General features: G+C 20.0%; 1 long non-coding RNA gene across 1 annotated transcript in view; it reads right to left on the bottom strand.

Moving 5' to 3' along the window:
* Positions 1-36: 36 nt before the first annotated feature.
* The window catches only part of LOC122511519, a 44,304-nt gene continuing 35,934 nt past the window's right edge, over positions 37-8,406 (bottom strand). Inside the window, exons 2-3 of the long non-coding RNA XR_006302526.1 lie at positions 7,452-7,595; positions 37-186 (exon numbers count right to left, since the gene is read on the bottom strand). This is a non-coding gene — a long non-coding RNA (uncharacterized LOC122511519). The remainder of the gene's footprint in view (positions 187-7,451; positions 7,596-8,406) is intronic.

Genomic DNA, 8,406 nt, shown 5'->3' on the forward strand with positions numbered 1-8,406 from the left:
CCCCCCATCCCCCACCCGCCCCCAACCCCTTTTTCGCCTCGTCCTCGTCTTCCTCCTCCGCCTCAGCCTCAGCCTCAACAAACCCCTCCAGTTGCCTTACTGTCGTTCTCTCGCTCTTAAAAAAAAAAAAAGAGCAACGTCAACTACATCCCACGACGTTTGTTCTTGTCGACAGGAGCATCGATTCTGAAAAAAGAAAAAGAAATGGAAAATAAATATATAAAGGAACATTTAAATACTGTCAGCTGTTGATCATTGATCTTATCAACTATATATATATATGTATTTAACGAGAAAGAAAAGAGAGACCTTTAACTATTTTTGCACCATTGTTGCGAAAAATTTCATTATGACACACATTTTCTATTCAGCAAAAAATTGCAACACGGGAAAAAATTTTCCTCTATTAGGTGACTTCTTTTACTTTCTCCTTCTCTTTCTCTTTCTCGAAAAGAGAAAGAGAAAGAGAATTTCGAATAAAAAGTGATAAAATTCTTTTTTTTCCGCCGGGGGGGAAAGTCGATTTATTCACTGCGTAATTTGTTGAGATTTGTCTGTAGTTTTTCAGAAAAATTATTGGAATGAATAAAATGAATTTTAATATGGAGTTTCAAGTATTTTTCGTGTATTAGGAAAACGAAATTTTATCACGAAAACTTTATCAAGATGGAAATTCAATATTCAAATTTCAATTTTTGGAATTCAGTTTTGTAGTTGAAATTTCAAATTATCGAAAACTAAACAAATTTTCTATTAGGCAAATTTTTAAGTCTTTTCATTTTTAACATTTTTATTTTTTAAATTATTTATTTATTTATTTATATATACTCAGTCCAAATTACGACTATTTGAAATTTATAATATAAATATGAATATAAAATTAATAATAAAAATAAGAATGTAGAGTTAATAATAAAAATACGAAAATAACGTTAATAATAATATAAATATGAACATAAAGTTTATAATAAAAGTAGCAAATGTTACGCGCGCGGAACGTGATATTCAATTTATTATTATTATGCAAATTACAAAATTTTATATTTTAAAATATGAATTTTTGATTATCAACAAAATTTTTTAAAAACTTCAGAAATTAATTCAATCTTTCTCTAAAATTTTAATAAATTCTCCGAAATAATTCAATTATATTTCTAAATAGTAAAATTCTTTGTAAAAATTCAATTATTTTCTAAATTTTTCTTAAATCCTTCGAAATAATTAAATTATATTTATAAATATAGTAAAATTCTTTACAAAAATTCAATTATTTTTAATAATATATAAAAAATATTTCCTGAAAGAATTCAATTTTTTTTAATTTTTAATATTTTTCGAAAAAAATCAATTATTTTCTAAATTTCCATTAAATTCTTCGAAATAATTCAATTATTTTTACAAATATGGTAAAATTCTTAGCAAAAATTCAATGATTTTTAATAAAATCTAAATAACATTTCCTGAAAGAATTCAATTTTTTTTACTTTTTAATATTTTTCGAAAAAATTAATTATTTTCTAAATTTTTAATAAATCCTTCGAAATAATTCGATTATTTTCTAAATTTTTAATAAATTCTTCGAAAAAATTTAATTATATTTATAAATAGTAAAATTCTTTGCAAAAATTCAATTATTTTCAAAAAAATTTCACGATAGAATTCAATTTTATTTAATTCATTCTAATTAAAAATTTCAATAGAATTCAATTATTTTCTAAAGTATTAATAATTATTTCAAAACAATTCAATTACTTTTTAAGAATAGTAAAACTCTTTGCAGGAATTGAATTATATTCAAAACAATTTTTAAAAAAAATTCAATTTTTTTCTTTATTCGTTATAAAAAATTTCAAAGGAATTTAATTATTTTCTAAAAATTTTTTTTCAAATTCTTCAAAAAAATTCAATTATATTTATATAAATATAGTAAAATTCTTTGAAAAATTCAATTATTTTCAAAAAAATTCCTCGAAAGAATTCAAAGTTTTTCTTAATTCGTTATTAAATTTTCTAAAAAAAATTCAATTATTATTTTCTAAAGTTTAAATAAAATTCAATAAATAAAAGTTTAATTTCAATTATTAACAAACACGATTATTTTCAAAACTTGAATAAAATTGTTTATAAAAGTAAATTATTTTAAAAATTTCATAATTAAAATTATTAGAGAAACTCCATTATTATAGAAAAAAATGTCTAAGAAATTCTTCAAAAAGAATTTAATTACAATTTTCAAAAATTTTCTACGAGGATTTAATTATTTTCTACAATTTTTAACTAAAATTTTCTTCTAAATCAAATATTTTTAATAATTTCCTTGAGAAAGTTCCTCAAGAATTCAATTTTCCCAAATAAAAGAAGAAAGTTCGTTTAACAAAAATAATTCTGAAAACCAATTGTTTATCATTTAATTTGAAGAAATTTCGATTATTCGAAAAAAAACTAACTTTTTCGGAATTTTTAATTAAGTTTATTCAAAATTAAATTTTTCTAAAATTTCAATTTGAATCCTTTTGGAATTCAATTATTTCTAAAAATTGTAAAGGCAAAGAATTCAATTTTTTTGTTTAGAATCTCAAATTAAATTATTTCTGAGATTTTAAAGTAAAATTGTTCGTTAAATAATCTATAAGTCATAATTGTTTTTATTATAAAATTATAATTTTATAATATTTAAGAATTAAATTAGCACAAAATATAATTTTAAGAATATATTTCCTTTAAAATAAATCATTGCCAGAAAATGAAAAATAAAGATTTTGTATTAAAATTCGTATTAAATTTCATAAAAATTTTACTTAGTTTTAGATTTTCATAAATTTTTTTGAGAAAACTATTCACTGTCTTTCTGACGCAATTTTATGTGGATTTTAAAATATTTGATTGTTTTTTTATTTCTATATAAAAAAATACGATTTTTAACAAAATTATTTTTTAATACGATATTTAAAACTATTTCAAAGTATCAAAATATTCTCTATTTTTTCTTTTTTACAGAAACGTGTTTTTTCTGTACTGAAATTTTCATTTTAAAAAACAGCAAATTTTTTTTTTCAGAACCTTGAAAAATTATGAAATAAACCTTGAATTTCGTTTTCAAAATTTAGTGACCATCCTCGTTAACTATTTCGATTAAATTCATAGAATTGAATTTGCCTAATGAAAATTTTTATTTTTAAAGTTGCAAATATATATATATATATATATATATTTGATTGTTTATTCAATTAGGCGGAAATATGCAATTATTCATAGATTAATTATATACTTGTTGAGGCAAGTAATGTATAAGCGAACTAATATTCCTTGGCAATTTAACATGTTTGAAATAATATTAATATTAAGCAAGAAACTTGTACTCTCGATATTATTTGTACACAGTTTTGTTTGTCTTAATTTTCAGACATGATTTGTAAATTTAGAATAAATATAAACAAATAGGAAAAAAATAAATAATAAATAATAGGTAATGAAATAAACAAATAATAAAAAATTGGTAATAAAATAAATAAATAATAAAAAATAGGTTATAAAGTAAACAAATAATAAAAAATAGGTAATAAAGGAAGCAATTAATAAAAAATAGGTAATAAAGTAAACAAATAATTAAAAAATAGGTAATAAAGTAAACAAATAATTTAAAAATAGGTAAAAAAGTAAACAAATAGGAAAAAAATAAGTAAAAAAATAAATAATAGGCAATAAAATAAATAAATAATAAAAAAATAGGTAATAAAATAAACAAATAATAAAAAATAGGTAATAAAATAAAAAACCAATAAAATGAATGAGTAATTGTAATAAATTATTGTAAATTGTAAAATAAATAAATAAATAAATAAAATAAAATAACTCAATATAAAAAAAGATAATAAAAATAAACAAATAAATAAATAAGAAAATAAACAAATAATAATATATACTTGTGTTGAATGTATACATGTGTTGACCGCACTTGTCTCTTTTGAAAGCATTGCCAACTTGGGTGTGGACTCTTCTGTTTGTTCAGGAAAACGTGACGAAAGTTTTCCTCTCCATACTATTCTTTTTTTTTTTTTTTTTTATTCTCTCTCCCTCTCCCTCTCTCTCTCTCTTTCTCTTTGCAATTCGTGAAAAATTTTTCTCTCTCCGCAAAATATATTTCCTCGCTCATATATATTTATCAAACTCCATACAGTGCAAATGTCCGGCAAACTAAACAGCGTAAATATTGCTCGAAGCCATTCATTTATGCCAAACTAAACTGCAATTACTCTCTGCTGTTAATTTAATTTTCCCTTGAGACTTAACTTGCGTAAAAATGCGGAATTCCAGTAAAATGAGCTTCGAAATAGGAAAATAAAAAAGAATACCTAAAAAGAAAAAAACATTAAAAATAAGTTGATTAAACTTTTTTCTCAAATTGTTTTTTTTTCAATTTTTAATTTCAACTATAGCAACAATTCGCGCGAAAAATTAATTTAATTTTAAAAGAATTACTATAGCAATAATTCGCGCTCAAAATTAATTCAATTTTAAAAGATTTGCGTTTTCAATTTTCATAAATAATCCAAATTTCGTAAAATTTAATTTTAAACAAATTTATTTGAAAATTATTAAAAATACTTTTTCAAAAATTATTAAAAATAGTTGATTTAGAGAAGAATTTTAGTTACAAATTCTAGAAAATAATAATTGAATTGAAATGATGAAAATAATTTTTAAAAAGTTACAGTAACAATATTCTTAATATATAAAATAATGATAATACTTTTATAAGTTGTTTAATTTCAAAAAAGTTTGAATTTGACATTTTTTAAAATATTTATTCCTTTGGAAAAATAATAATTAAATATTTAAAATATGTGAAAAAGAAAATATTTTCGAATAATTTTACAATTAAAGATATTCGTAAATAAATGTAACAGAACATTTTTTGGAGTAAAATCTTTTTCTTTACTTTTAAAAAACTTTGAATTTTGTTTAAGCAATTGTAATTAAGAAATAGAAATACTGCAAATTATTTCCTTATTAAAATTGAGAATTTTCAAGAAAAATATTAAGAAACGTTAATATTCAGGATTGCCACAGGCCAGGAAAATCAGGGAATTCAGGGAAAAGTCAGGGATTTTATTAAATGATTGCAGAAATTCAATTATTTTCAAAAGTAATAAAATTCTTCTGAGAAATTCAATTATGTTCAAAAATTAAAAAAAATTCTCGTCAAAATTCAATTATCATTAAAAAATAATAAAATTCTTCTCGAAATTTCAAATTATTTTCAAAAAATTTAATAAAATTCTTTGCAAAATTTCAATTATTTTCAAAAAATTTTCCTCAATTATTTTCAAAAGTAATAAAACTCTTCTAAGAAATTCAATTATGTTCAAAAATTTAAAAAAATTCTCGTCAAAATTCAATTATCTTTAAAAAATAATAAAATTCTTCTCGAAATTTCAATTATTTTCAAAAGTAATAAAATTCTTCTGAGAAATTCAATTATGTTCAAAAATTAAAAAAAATTCTCGTCAAAAATCAATTATCTTTAAAAAATAATAAAATTCTTCTCGAAATTTCAATTATTTTAAAAAATTATAATAAAATTATTTGCAAAATTTCAATTATTTTCAAAAAATTTTCCTCAATTCAATGATTTTTAATATCTACTATTTTAATAAATTTTTGTAAAAGAATTCAATTATTTAAACAAAAATATTGATAAAATTCTAAGCAAACATTAAATTATTTTCATAAATAATAAAAATTTCACAGGAATTCAACTATTTACAAATTTTTTATAAATTTCTCCGCAATAATTCAATTATTTTCATAAATATAATAACATTTTCTACAAAAATTAAATTATTTTCATGAATAATAAAATTCATCATAGAATTTCAATTATTTTTAATACAATTTTAATTGAATCCCTCTAAAAATTTAATTATTTTTCAAAAATTTTATTTAAATTCCTCGAAAAAATTCAATTTTGTTGATAAAATTCTTTATGATAATTTAATTTCGAAAAACATTCATTTATTCAATAAATTATTTATTTTTATATTTAAATAATTGAATTCTCGTAGAATTTTCTAAAAAAAATTGATTTTCATTTCATAAAAATGAATTTCAGTTAAAATTTTAAATAATATTTGAATATTAAAAGCATTATAGCATGAATTTTTTAATATAATTGATAATTGAATTCTTTCGAAGAATTTTAATAAAATTTTTGAAAATAATTACATTTTTCGAAGAATTCACTTCAAATTTTATTAATTTAAGAAAGTAATTGAATTCTTGCAATGAATTTTTTCAATTCTTTTTTAAATAGTTGAAATAATGTAAAGACTTTTAATATTAATGAAAATAAAAAAATTCCTGCAACGAATTTTATTACATTTTTTAAAAATAATTGAATTCTTTTGAGAACTTTTATTAAAATAGTAGATTTTGAAAATATTTGAATTTCAAGGAAAAATTTCATTATATTCGTGAAATGTAATTAAATTCTTTAGAATTTTATTATTTATGAAAATAATTGAATTCTTGCAACGAATTTTATTGTAATTTTTGTAAATAATTAAATTTTTTTTTTGAAAAAATTTTATGGAAATTTAAATTTTTATAAAACATGAAGATAACAATTAGTCCGAGTCTTCGACTCGGAGTAATTGATATCTTCATGTTTTATAATAATATTCTTATAAGTTGTCGAATTTTAAAAATGTTTGAATTTGAATGTTTTGAAGAATTTTAATTAGTTTGTGACAAAAAGAATGAATGAAAGAATTCGTCGATTATTATAGTTAATAATAATTAATTATTATAAGTAATTTTTGTTTTTCAAAAGGCAGCAAAATATTTGAAAGTGAAATTAATTTTTTCCCCATTTTTCCTATTTTACAATTTATTTTAATTTATTTTTTTTTTATTTATTATAATTATTTCTTTTCTTTTCTTTTCTTTTCAAGTTCCTTTTTGTGAGGACTGCGAGAAAATAACTTTGCAAAGAATCTTTTTCATCAGGAGTAAAGATTATCAAAAGTTAATTCCAGCAGAAGAAGTTGGTGTGTAATGTGAAAAAGTGTGATGCATCTTTTATTTGAGTCCGCAATTTGTGAGAAGCTGTTTCTACTCATCAGCATCGTTGTAAGGAAAATGTTTATATGCTCCAGAGCAAACTCACCACGAATTTCGAGACTCATCTCCAAAGAGAAGTCTTTTTTTTTCTTCATTCTCGCTTGTATGTTTTGTCAACAACTTTCAAGACTCAAGAAATTATTTTTTCCATTTCTTATAGGTAAGATTTTCTTTTTTTTATTTATGGAAATTTTAATTAACAAAAAGAAAAAGTCTTTTTTTTTAATAAATTGTGACGTTATTTTCAAATTAGCGTACGGGGGAGAATTTTTTTTTTGAACTTATTAAAAAAATTTTATAATGAATAGTGTGATATTCAAATGACGTACTCAGTAATTTTGCAGCTCCATAATTCCACATTTTAAAGTCTGATACTCGTGTAGGTGCATTTGAGTTGTAACAGCTGCATACATTTTACGCCGAAAGGGCAACGTTGACATCCCTCTAGAAAAAGTGCATAGTCCTTTCAGCTTCTGAAATTAACGGAAAAAAAAGATATTTTGTCAGTTTATTTTTATTCTTACTGTCAAAGAGACAATATTTACGAACCAATTTTTAACAATATTATAATAATAACTATTATTATTATTATTATTATTATTATTATGCAAATTTAAAAAATTCTTTATTTGCAAATATTAATTTTAATTTTGGAATAATTTCAGATCCAAAATTTAAAAAAATTAAATTTTTCACTAATTTACTAAAATTAATTATTATTATTTATCGTTTTCAAAAACTTGATTAAATTCTTCGCACGAATTCAATATTTATTAGCAATAAAATTCCAATCAAATTTCTCAAAAAACTTCAATTATTTTTAAAATTTTGATTAAATTCTTAGCAAAAATTCAATTATTTTGAAAAATTTTGTTTAAATTCTTTAAATGAAAATTAGAATATTTCTAATACAATTTCAACTAAATTCATGGGAAAAATTCAATTATTCTTGAAAATTTTAATAAAATTATTAGCCACATTTCAATTATTTTCATAATTTATAAAATATTTCGCAGTAATTTATTTATTTTAAAGAATTTTAATAAAATTCTTCCCAAAATTTTTATTCTTTTAAAATTTTAATAAAATTCATTATTAGAAAAATATTTAGTTAAGAATTTTGGAAAAATATAATTCTTTTCCTAAATAATAAAATTCTTCGTAAAAATTCAATTCCTTTGAAAAACTTTGGTAAAATTCTGTACAAGAGTTTACTTATTTTTAATACAATTTTAATAAAATTCTTACCAAGATTTCAATTATTTTTATATTTAATAACATATT

Source organism: Leptopilina heterotoma, unplaced genomic scaffold (assembly GCF_015476425.1).
Source record: "Leptopilina heterotoma isolate Lh14 unplaced genomic scaffold, ASM1547642v1 Lhet_85, whole genome shotgun sequence".
Lineage (NCBI taxonomy): Eukaryota > Metazoa > Arthropoda > Insecta > Hymenoptera > Figitidae > Leptopilina > Leptopilina heterotoma.